The sequence below is a fragment of the Salmo salar genome, chromosome ssa11, assembly GCF_905237065.1.
Source record: "Salmo salar chromosome ssa11, Ssal_v3.1, whole genome shotgun sequence".
NCBI classification, from domain to species: Eukaryota; Metazoa; Chordata; class Actinopteri; order Salmoniformes; family Salmonidae; genus Salmo; species Salmo salar.
In genome coordinates, this window is record NC_059452.1 from 97170871 (window position 1) to 97183333 (window position 12463).

The following is a 12463-nucleotide window of genomic DNA, read 5'->3' on the forward strand; positions in this document are numbered from 1 at the left end:
TATCGGTGGTCACAGAGACGAATAAACCATGTGATTCGATTATCTGAGATTCTGTGTATAAAGTGATGCATGAGGGCAAAAAAATAATCTAGTGATGCACTTAGCTGTTCTACGAGTGGTCTAAGGCAGGTGTTCAAGCGTAACGTTAATAACGATGGTTTTGGGAAACAGCTCGGAGATTTAACGATGCTTCTACGAAGGTTCTAAGGGTGAACTTAGTCTTAAGATGCTTTTGGGAAGCCAGTATGTCTGACTTGGAGGGTTTTTACAACGGATGGAGGCCAAGGCATACATCTAACGAAAGGGTAAACTTGCCTGTCACTGTGCCTTACTTTAGAGCAGTTTGACAGATCTCTTCTATCATAATCTGTCACTATCTGAAGTTAAACCCCATACATTTCCAGAACATCACATGCACCTTATTAATGAAGTCAAGCGGCTCGTCCTGACAAGAGATAAGAGGCCTGCTGCCGATGTATCCCACTGTGAATGAGAAGGAGTTGATACTTGGGCGAGTTTAACACAAATGTCGACAGAGGCAAAGTGTGTTGACAGAGAGGCAAAGTGTGTTGACAGAGTTGACAGAGGCAAAGTGTGTTGACAGAGAGGCAAAGTGACAGCTTGCTCAGTGTTGGTTCCAGCCGAGAGGGTGACTGGGCGGCTAGGCAGAACTTGGCAGTGCCCCTTGCGAAGAAAAATTGTTATGCAGTCCCCAGATTTGGCACGCTCCTCCCGGAGATTAATTACTCTTTCCTCCACGTCGAACAGAATGAGCGCTGAAGGGGAGAGAGGCGCTGGCTGACTGGCACTACAGGGACGAGGACCAGTGACAGGCAGGCAAAGGCATTACGTGGCTTGGTCCCTTCACTTCTGGCTACCAAACAACCCACAGGCAGGAACAGTTTTCAGATGAATGGAAAATTATTAGACCAAAAGGTGAGTTCAAAACAGTTCACCTGACAAGACTGAATCTAAACTTTACACTTGATTTTATGTGCATTTTCCATTTACTGTACTTGGAGACATTCAGTAATATAAGAACATTCCTGGAAAATATGGGTTAGGTACACCTTAAGACAAAAAAATGACAAGGGTTTGAGTGAGAAGACTAACTGGTGTCTCCAAGTGGTCACACACCTCTCCACAGTGTGCACAGTTCCTAGGTCATTTCAATGCACTTTTATGACTCAAAGAAGAGTCTTCAACTATAAGGAGTTCTCCTAGCTGTGCTGTTGAGGAACTAGAGCAAACACACTTGTAGTTGTTTTGTTTACAACACAGCCCTGCATCCCCGCCATCACACAATTACTGTTGTTGTTTACGCAATCCAAAACCGTTCCATTATAAATCAATCTGGGTCAGGTGGGCATCATTTGAAAGCTTGTTCTATTGCCAACATGTCTAGATAAGTTATAACGTACGATCTTACGGTGTTTGGTTTCCCTGAATTGCCCTGTGATAGCCCATCATAATTTTGGTCCGCATACAAAAGGGTCATGCATGTATTCAGGTGTGTGTTCCACAGCGAATTTCCTCCACAATAGACAAACATGTTCAGAAGAACCCAGGGTATGAGGCCATGTCATCTGGTAACTAACTGTATATCAAACAGGTTTGTTCAGAAGAACCCAGGGTTTTGAGGCCATGTCATCTGGTAACTAACTGTATATCAAACAGGCTTGTTCAGAAGGACCCAGGGTATGATGCCATGTCATCTGGTAACTAACTGTATATCAAACAGGCTTGTTCAGAAGAACCCAGGGTATGAGGCCATGTCATCTGGTAACTAACTGTATATCAAACAGGCTTGTTCAGAAGAACCCAGGGTATGATGCCATGTCATCTGGTAACTAACTGTATATCAAACAGGCTTGTTCAGAAGAACCCAGGGTATGATGCCATGTCATCTGGTAACTAACTGTATATCAAACAGGCTTGTTCAGAAGAACCCAGGGTATGAGGCCATGTCATCTGGTAACTAACTGTATATCAAACAGGCTTGTTCAGAAGAACCCAGGGTATGACACCATGTCATCTGGTAACTAACTGTATATCAAACAGGCTTGTTCAGAAGAACCCAGGGTATGACGCCATGTCATCTGGTAACTGTACATCAAACATAAGTGATCATAAACTTTGACACTGTATATGACATGAATTTTATGATATGGAAACGTGAAGTGCACGTTTGGACTCACGGGTGTTTGGCTTTGTTGTATGACAGAGGTATTTATTATGACCCTCAATGTCTCATCCTTCAAAATACATCATCCTCTTAATTTACAGTGATTGGGGACATTGCCCTTTGTAGGGTGCCGTCTTTCGGATGGGACTTTAAAAATTGGTGCCCTGACCCCATGGCACTTATCGTAAGAGTAGGGGTGTTAACCCCAGTGTCCTGGCTAAATTCCCAATCTGGCCCTCATACTATCATGGTCACCTAATCATCCCCAGCTTCCAATAGGCTCATTCATCTCCCCGTAACTAATCCCCAGGTCATAAATGAGTGTGTTCAGTCAACTTACCTGGTAAAACATGTAAATGTGTTTTTTTTTACAGTATTTCCCCTCACTCCAAAAAATTGCTGAAGTTTCCCAATTAGCAGGGGGTATTAGGGCAAGTTCTTGTCGCGTGAGGTGCCCAAGTTCAGAATGGCTGTCAGTCAAAACTCATACAGCGCAGAGCCTGAGCTCTGACGTCATGTATAGCATGTTACTGAACAGCCACTGGGTTCCAATGTAGGTGTTTAGCTGGGTCCAAATTAGCAATTTTCAACCTGCATACAGGTACGAGTGTAAAGGGTAACGTTAGGCAGTTAAGTTAGTGGCCATTTAATTTAGTGGCGTTAAGGCGAGTTGTTTTGCTTTGGTAGAAAACGTGCTGCCAGAATGTATAGAATCGAGTTAGGCAGCGGTTAGTAGGCCACTCAATATTTAATGACAGTGTGCTGACATATATACTGAACAAAAATATTTAAAAACGCAACATGTCAAGTGTTGGTCCCATGTTTCATGATCCTAAATTAAATATCCATTCCATACGCGCAAAAAGCTTATTTCTGAAATGTGCACAAATTTGTTTACATCACTGTTAATGCGCATTTCTCCTTTGCCAAGATAATCCATCCACTTGACAGGTGTGGCATATCAAGAAGCCGATTAAACAGCATGATCATTATACAGGTGCACCTTGTGCTTGGGAATATAAAAGGCCACAAAAATTTGCGGCAACACAATGCCACAGATATGTCAAGTTGAGGGAGCTTGCAATTGGCATGTTGAATGCAGTAATGTCCACCAGAGCTGTTTCCAGAGAATTTAATGTTAATTTCTCTTCCACATCGTTTTAGAGAAATTGGCAGTACGTCCAACCAGCCTCACAACCACGTGTAACCACGCTAGCTCAGGACCTCCACATCCGGTTTCTTCACCTACGGGATCATCTGAGACCAGCCACCCGGCCAGCTGATGAAACTGAGGAGTATTTGTGTCTGTAATAAAGCCCGTTTGTGGGGAAAAAAACTCATTCTGATTGGCTGAACCTGGCTCCCCAGTGGGTGGGCCTATGCCCTTCCTGGCCCACCCATGGCTGCGCCTCTTCCCAGTCATGTGAAATCCATTGATTAGGGCCTAATTAATTGATTTCAATTGACTGATTTCCTTAAATTAACTATAAATCTGTAAAAATCGTCTAAATTGCTGCATGTTGCGTTTATATTTTTGTTCAGTATATTTTAGACTACTGAGCCAAATGACGGGACATGACGAGACTTGATATTATTACTGTTACTATTTATTTAAGCTGCTATACAAAGTAACTTTACTAGTCTTCATTCATACTGCTATTACTACTACTTGTTATTTTTGGACATTTGAGATTACATTTGATTCTTGATATTACTGCATTGAGGAGAATTAGCAAGCATTTCACTGTACCGTGTGCACGTGACCAATAAACTTTGATTTGAGTAAGTCTAAGTCATCTTAAGTGACTTATTTTGTGCAATCATGGACCAAGTAGAACCCCCTAATACAACTACCAAGCTGATAGGCTATCTGAATGGGAGACGAGCTACTCAACGTTTTACTCGGCAAAAACTACAAATGGGAACATTATTGCACAAACAATAGATAGCTTGATGAGCAACCCAGGTCATGCGTCACAGCCTCAAAATAGTTATTTAAGTAGGATTGTCTCACCATTCATTACATCTCAATTGACCAATATTGCAACCGGACACCCACACAATGCCGGTTATGGGAGCAGGGGGAAGCCAATCTGGAGAGCATATCAATCTGCGGCACACTAATACATGCATAAGCATCTCTGGTAATGGTTTAAATGGAATATACTAATGGATATTGCACAATTTTAGGATGATCTTGATAATACCTAGAAACAGTGCAGCTTTTTAAAGAGCATTTCAAAGCTCAGAGGGATAATTCTCAAGTACACTAAAATCTACAATCCGGGGCCATAAAACACTAAGATTACCGTGTAAAAACAGCTGGTCTTCATTTTGCTAAAAAAGGTCCATTAGACAGGTTATACCAGCACAAGATGGGCAGAAAAGCAATTGCTTGTGGTTGAAATTACACTAAATGGTGGAATAAGGAGAGTGAGTATTAGTTATTATTACCCTACAATCCATCACATAGGAGAAGCTTGAGGCTTAACACACCTACATGGATAGGACAACATTTAAAGTGTTTCTTACAGAAGAACGATAAAAAGCAAATGGATGACCATGGTAGCACTGAAAGAGAACTTTGGGGAAATGATCAGACCCCCCCAAAAAAGTGAGGACACAACAGTTCACCTGACAAGACTGACTCCAAAACATTAGTGTTGATAAAGTGCATTTACTGTACTTATCACAGCATTTGTCAATAACAAAAATCTGAAAAGAGTATTCCTGAAAATGTTGGGGTAGGTGCCACATTAGAAAAAAATGATAAGGGTTTGTTGTCAGAGCTCTAACTGGTGTCTCCAAGTGGCCACACACACACACTTCTCCAAACTGAGCACAGATCCTAAGTAATATCAAAGCACTTGACTTAATGAAATAACCTTAAAATATAAATATATATATTTTTTAGCTCTCCCATCTTTGCCGTTGAGGAACTGCAGCAACCACAGTTTTTGTTTAGAACACAGCCCTGCATCCACACAATTACTGTTGTTGTTTAAGCAATGCAAAACCGTTCCATTATAAATCAATCTGGGTCAGGTGGGCATCATTTGAAAGCTTGGTCTATTGCCAACATGTCTAGATAAGTTATAACATACGACCTTACAGTGTTAGGCTTTCACAGGGCAATTCAGACAGACTGTAATTTTGGTGTGCATAGAATGGAGTCATGAGTTCATTCAAGTGCGTGTTGCACGGCTAATTTTCTTCACAATACGACAAACATAGGGTCATTCCTATCAGGACAACCCAGGGTATAGCGCATGTCATCCTTTTAACTGTACAATCATAGCGATCATAAATGTTCATACTATAAATGACATGAATTTTCAAATATGGAAATGTGAAGTGCACATTTGTACTCACAGGTGTGTGGCTTGCTTGTATGACATCCAAACTATTTATTATAATCCTCAACAACTCATCTTTCAGAGGACATCGACTCCTCTCGAGATAGAGCATTCCCCTCACCCTCGCAAAAAAACTGCCAATTAGCGGGAGGGATGGGGCCATTTTAAATGCATCATGCAACAATTAAGATTTTACTGAGTTACAGTTCATAAGGAAATCAGTCAATTGAAATAAATTCATTAGGCCCTAATCTATGGATTTCACATGACTGGGAATACAGACATGCATTTGTTGTTCACATATCTATCTATCTATCTATCTATCTATCTATCTATCTATATCTATATTATATATATATATATATATATATATATATAGATCAGAAAACCAGTCAGTATCTAGTGTGACCACCATTTGCCTCATGCAGGGCGACATCTCCTTCGCATAGAGTTGATCAGGCTGTCGATTGTGGTCTGTGGAATGTTGTCCCACACCTCTTCAATGGCTGTGCGAAGTTGCTGGATAGTGGCAGGAACTGGAACACGCTGTCGTACACGTCAATCCAAAGCATGCCAATCATGCTCAAATGGGTGGCATATGTCTGGTGAGTATGCAGGCCATGGAAGAAGTGGGATATTTTCAGCTTCCAGGAATTGTGAACAGATCTTTGCGACATGGGGCTGTGCATTATCATGCTGAAACATAAGGTGGTTTACGATAGAGAAATTAACATTAAATTCTCTGGCAACAGCTCTGGTGAACATTTCCGCAGTCAGCATGCCAACTGCATGCTCCCGCAAAACTTGAGACATCTGTGGCATTGTATGATAAATCTGCGCATTTTAGAGTGGGATTTTGTTGTCCCTTGCACAAGGTGCACCTGTGCAATTATCATGTTGTTAAATTAGCTTCTTGATATGCTACGCCTGTCAGGTGGATGGATTATCTTGGCAAAGGAGAAATGCTCACTAACAGGGATGTAAACAAATTTGTACACAAAAACTGAGAAAAAGATTTGAGCATATGGAACATTTCTGGAATGTTTTATTTCAGCCCATGAAACCAACACTTTACATGTTGCGTTTATATTTTTGTTCAGTGTATATATAAATAGTGTTCATATTAGTTGACGGGGGTCTTCAAAATTGTGTTTTGATGTATTTCTAAAACATTTTTCTGGTAGATGTTTTCAAAAGACCCATTTTCCATCTGTCTGAACAGAAATCAAAGCATTCCCATATTCCTTAATGTATGCCTTAATTTCTCAAAAATATATAGACTCTTCGCTTTCATTTGACATCCAATTTGATATGCTCCCATCACGTTGGTGCTCATGAGTCCTTTTACCTGAAATGAGAATTGGCTATTGGTGTGCATGGATTATGCTATAGCTGTAAGGAGCCGTTACTTAAAACCTGTTGGGGGTAGGGGGCAGTATTTGCACGGCCGGATAAAAAACGTACCCGATTTAATCTGGTTATTACTACTGCCTAGAAACTAGAATATGCATATAATTGACTTTGGATAGAAAAGACCCTAAAGTTTCTAAAACTGTTTGAATGGTGTCTGTGAGTATAACAGAACTCCTATGGCAGGCAAAAACCTGAGAAGATTCCTTACAGGAAGTGGCCTGTCTGACAACTTCTTGGGCTTCTTGACTCTGTTTATTGAAAACTTAGGATCTCTGCTGTAACGTGACACTTCCTACAGCTCCCATAGGCTCTCAGAAGGCGGGACAAAGCTGAATGATGTCTTTGCAGCCCCTGGCTGAAAAACATTAGCGCATTTGTCCTCTGATAGACCACTTACCAATGAGACTGAGGCGCGTGCACGAGGCGACCCCATGTTTTTATTTTCTCTCTCTTCGAACGTAAACACGGTTTCCCGGTCGGAATATTATCGCTTTTTTACGAGAAAAATGGCATAAAAATTGATTTTAAACAGCGGTTGACATGCTTCGAAGTACGGTAATGGAATATTTAGAATTTTTTTGTCACGAAATGCGTCGTGCACGTCACCCTTCTTTACCCTTCGGATAGTGTCTTGAACGCAGGAACAAAACAGAGGATATTTGAACATAACTATGGATTATTTTGAACCAAACCAACATTTGTTATTGAAGTAGAAGTCCTGGGAGTGCATTCTGACGAAGAACAGCAAAGGTAATCAAACTTTTCTAATAGTAAATCTGACTTTGGTGAGGGCTAAACTTGGTGGGTGTCTAAATAGCTAGCCTGTGATGGCTGGGCTATCTACTCAGAATATTGCAAAATGTGCTTTCACCGAAAAGCTATTTTAAAATCGGACATAGCGATTGCATAAAAGGAGTTCTGTATCTATAATTCTTAAAATAATTGTTATGTTTTTTGTGAACGTTTATCGTGAGTAATTTAGTAAATTCACCGGAAGTTTGCGGTGGGTATGCTAATTCTGAACGTCACATGCTAATGTAAAAAGCTGTTTTTTGATATAAATATGAACTTGATTGAACAAAACATGCATGTATTGTATAACATAATGTCCTAGGATTGTCATCTGATGAAGATCATCAAAGGTTAGTGCTGCATTTAGCTGTGGTTTGGGTTTATGTGACATTATATGCTAGCTTGAAAAACGGGTGTCTGATTATTTCTGGCTGGGTACTCTCCTGACATAATCTAATGTTTTGCTTTCGTTGTAAAGCCTTTTTGAAATCGGACAGTGCGGTTAGATTAACGAGAGTCTTGTCTTTAAAATGGTGTAAAATAGTCATATGTTTGAGAAATTGAAGTAATAGCATTTCTAAGGTATTTGAATAACGCGCCACGGGATTCCACTGGCTGTTGAGTAGGTGGGACGATTTTGTCCCACCTAGCCCAGAGAGGTTAACACAACAAAAAAATCCAGCCAAGAGTTTGAACATAGTGCCTTCCTTCAGAAAGTATTCACACCCTTGACTTTATACACATTTTGTTGTGTTACAACCGGAATTTAAAATTGATTAAATTGAGATTGTGTGTCACAATACCCCATCATGGCAAAGTGGAAGTGTTAAATAATTTTCCAACTTATTTAAATTAAAAGCTGAAATGTCTTGAGTCAAAAAGTATTCAACCCCTTTGTTATGGAAAGTCTAAATAAGTTCAGGAGTAAAAATGCACTTAGTAGTTACAGTTGAAATCGGAGGTTTACATACACCTTAGCTAAATACATTTAAACTCGGTTTCACAATTCCTGACATTTAAACCTAGTCAAAATTCCCTGTCTTTGGTCAGTTAGGATCACCACTTTATTTTAAGAACGTGAATTGTCTGAATAATAGTAGAAAGAATGATTTATTTCAGCTTTTATTTCTTTCATCACATTCCAAGTAGGTCAGAAGTTTACATACACTCAATTAGTATTTGGTAGCATTGCCTTTAAATTGTTTAACTTGGGTCAAACGTTTTGGGTAGCATTCCACAAGCTTCCCACAATAAGTTGGGTGAATTTTGGCCCATTCCTCCTGACAGAGCTGGTGTAACGGAGTCAGGTTTGTAGGCCTCCTTGCTCACACACGCTTTTTCAGTTCTGCCCACAAGTTTTCTATAGGATTGAGGTCAGGGCTTTGTGATGGCCACTCCAATACCTTGACTTTGTTGTCCTTAAGCCATTTTGCCACAACTTTGGAAGTATGCTTGGGGTCATTGTCCATTTCGAAGACCCATTTGCAACCAAGCTTTAACTTCCTGACTGATGTCGTGAGATGTTGCTTCAATATTGGTTGGGATGGTGTTCTTCGGTTTGCAAGCCTCTCTTTTTCCTCCAAACATAACGATGGTCATTATGGCCAAACAGTTCTATTTTTGTTTCATCAGACCAGAAGACATTTCTCCAAAAAGTACAATCTTTGACCCCATGTGCAGTTGCAAACCGCAGTCTGTCTTTTTTTATGGCGGTTATGGAGCAGTGGCTTCTTCCTTGCTGAGCGGCCTTTCAGGTTATGTCGATATAAGACTTGTTTTACTGTGGATATAGATACTTTTTGTACCAGTTTCCTCCAGCATCTTCACAAGGTCCTTTGCTGTTGTTCTGGGATTGATTTGCACTTTTCGCACCAAAGTACGTTCATCTCTAGGAGACAGAAAGCGTCTCCTTCCTGAGCGGTATGACGGCTGCGTAGTCCCATGGTGTTTATACTTGCGTATTATTGTTTGTACAGATGAACGTGGTACCTTCAAGCGTATGGAAATTGCTCCCAAGGATGAACCATACTTGTGGAGGTCTACAATTTTTTTTCTGAGGTCTTGGCTGATATCTTTTGATTTTCCCATGATGTCAAGCAAAGAGGCACTAAGTTTGAAGGTAGGCCTTGAAATACATCCACAGGTACACCTCCAATTGACTCAAATGATGTCAATTAGCCTTTCAGAAGCTTCTAAAGCCATGACACCATTTTCTGGAATTTTCCAAGCTGTTTAAAGGCACAGTCAACTTAGTGTGTGTAAACTTCTGACCCACTGGAATTGTGATACAGTGAATTATAAGTGAAATAATCTGTCTGTAAACAATTGTTGGAAAAATTATTTGCGTCAGGCACAAAGTAGATGTTCTTACCGACTTGCCAAAACTATAGTTTGTTAACAAGAAATGTATGGTGTGGTTGAAAAACAAGTTTTAATGACTCCAACCTAAGTGTATGTAAACTTCCGACTTCAACTGTACATGGACTGTGTGCAATAAGCGGTTAACAAATTTTGAATGACTACCTCGTCTCTGTACCCCACAGATACAGATCATTTTGTAAGGTCCCTCAAATTTCAAACACTGATTCAAACACAAAGACCAGGGAGATTTTCCAATGCCTCGCAAAGATGGGCACCTATTGGCAGATGGGGGGAAGCAGACCCTTTAAGCATGAAGTTATTAATTACACATTGGATCGTGTATCAATATATCCAGTCACCACAAAGATACAGGCGTCATTCCGAACTCAGTTGCAGGAGTGGAAGGAAACCACTCAGGGATTTCACCATGAGCCCAACGGTGACTTTAAAACAGATAGAGTTGAACGGCTGTTTGGGACACATCTAACACTGCAACAACTTAATATGTTCAAGCATGGTAGTGGCTGAACCATGTTATGGGTATGCTTGTCATAGGCAAGGACTAGGGAGCTTTTTAAACAAAAATAAATGGAATATCGCTAAGCACACTCAAAATCCTAGAGAAAAACCTGGTTCAGTCTGCTTTCCAACAGACACTTGGAGATTAATTCACCTTTCTGCAGAGTTCCTGTCTAGCAATGGTTAACAATCAACTTGACAGAGCTGGAAGATTTTTTTTTTTTTTAAGTATAATGTGCAAATACTGTACAATCCAGAAAGACTGACAGCTGTAATCGCTGCCAAATGTAATTCTAACAGGTATTGGCTCAGGGGTGTGAATACTTGTGTACATGACATATCTGTAAACATATTTCTAAATACATTTTCACTTTGTCAATATAAGGTATTGTGTAGATGGTAAGAATTTGTTTTAGCCATTTTGAATTCAGGCTGTAATAGAATGTGGAATAAGTCAAGGGGCATGAATACTTTCTGAAAGCACATATCCATAGCAAACCGAGTCGACTTGAAATGGCATTGTACAACAGACCAGTCAACTCAACAAAGGTAGCCTACTTCAACACACAAGTGACAACCAAAAATTGATATTATTGCATTTTTAGTTAGCTACACTTCAGTTATCACACTCAAACTGGAAGCATAATTCACCAATTTAGTAGCCATGGCCAAGTACCCACAAAACCAATGTTATGGTTTACGTGCGAATTACATTGCGTCAGGCTCCATCACTGGAGTTCTCACGTTATATTATAAAGTGTGCATTGGAAACCGGTATGGTTACACTTAAACATAGGCATAATAAGATGCATTCAACATATCCTTGTTACTATGTTGTTTTATATTTATCAGCCCAAAGCAAAGTGTGAGTCTTCTGAAATCTAAGTAACGTTAAATGAGCACGCATTATAGTAGATCTAATCATCAATCATTACTCAGCAACTGTGCATATAAACAAATGTTCTAGCTACAATGTACGTAAACGCCATCCTACCCAACATAGCCTGCCAGCTAGTTTCGGGGCTTTTCAAGTCATGATTAGCTGGCTAACAGAACTAGCTGGCTAATTGAATCAGTGAAAAACTAACATCACCACCTGATAAGGCTAGCAAACTAGCTATCATGCAACAGCATGGCAGTTCTCCAGAATAATAAATCACTGTAAACTCTTTGTTTGTGATAAAGACAGCTCACAAGCAACAGTAGTTAAGATTTTAGACACGAACATTTACATATCTAGCTAACTGACGTTAGCCATGTCCTCGTTGCTTTGTCGCTTACCTAGCTAGCTGCCACTCACTCTTGAGTCAAATTCGGAGAAAGGGGGACTTTCAGAGGCTAGCGTTCCCCATAAAACGTGCGTGCTTTCCAGATGCACGCTTACTGGACAAACACATTTAACAAAATAGCAACTTACCCACTTGATTGTTTCGTCGACACGACCAGCTTGGTGTATACAATCTGGATTTAGAGTTGACATTAGGCAGTAGCTAGCTTTACCAGTATCGGGGCGTCCCGGTTTAGATGTGGTTTGTTACTGGTGGAGAGAAACATGAGGACTCGCCACCCTCCTTCACCTCGTAGCCTTCTCGGAGAAGCGATTGCTCGCTAGAGGGCGTAATAGCACCTCCAGTGCCCTGCCCCCCCCTCCCTCCCTCCCACTAAAACAAAACAAACGTGTCTATACTTTGGTTTATAAAGCAATGCATGTTGAAAACAAGCTGATAGGGCTCATTGTAAAAAAAAAAAAATAACAATAATAATAATTAACTTTGGAAAAATGACTATTGTCAATGATGTTTGTATGGCATTCCACTGAATATTCTTGATAATGTTA

At 40.3% G+C, this 12463-nt stretch overlaps 1 protein-coding gene across 5 annotated transcripts in view; it reads right to left on the bottom strand.

Annotated features, from left to right (window-relative positions):
- LOC106563726 (bifunctional heparan sulfate N-deacetylase/N-sulfotransferase 1) overlaps window positions 1-12223 on the bottom strand; it is a 136407-nt gene extending 124184 nt beyond the window's left edge. For 3 of the 5 annotated variants that reach the window (XM_014129548.2, XM_014129545.2, XM_045690147.1), the window contains exon 1: window positions 12044-12223. The gene's annotated coding sequence lies outside the window, so the exon portion shown is untranslated. The remainder of the gene's footprint in view (window positions 1-12043) is intronic. The other 2 variants (XM_045690149.1, XM_014129547.2) reach the window with 1 other exon arrangement.
- Window positions 12224-12463: the final 240 nt, after the last annotated feature.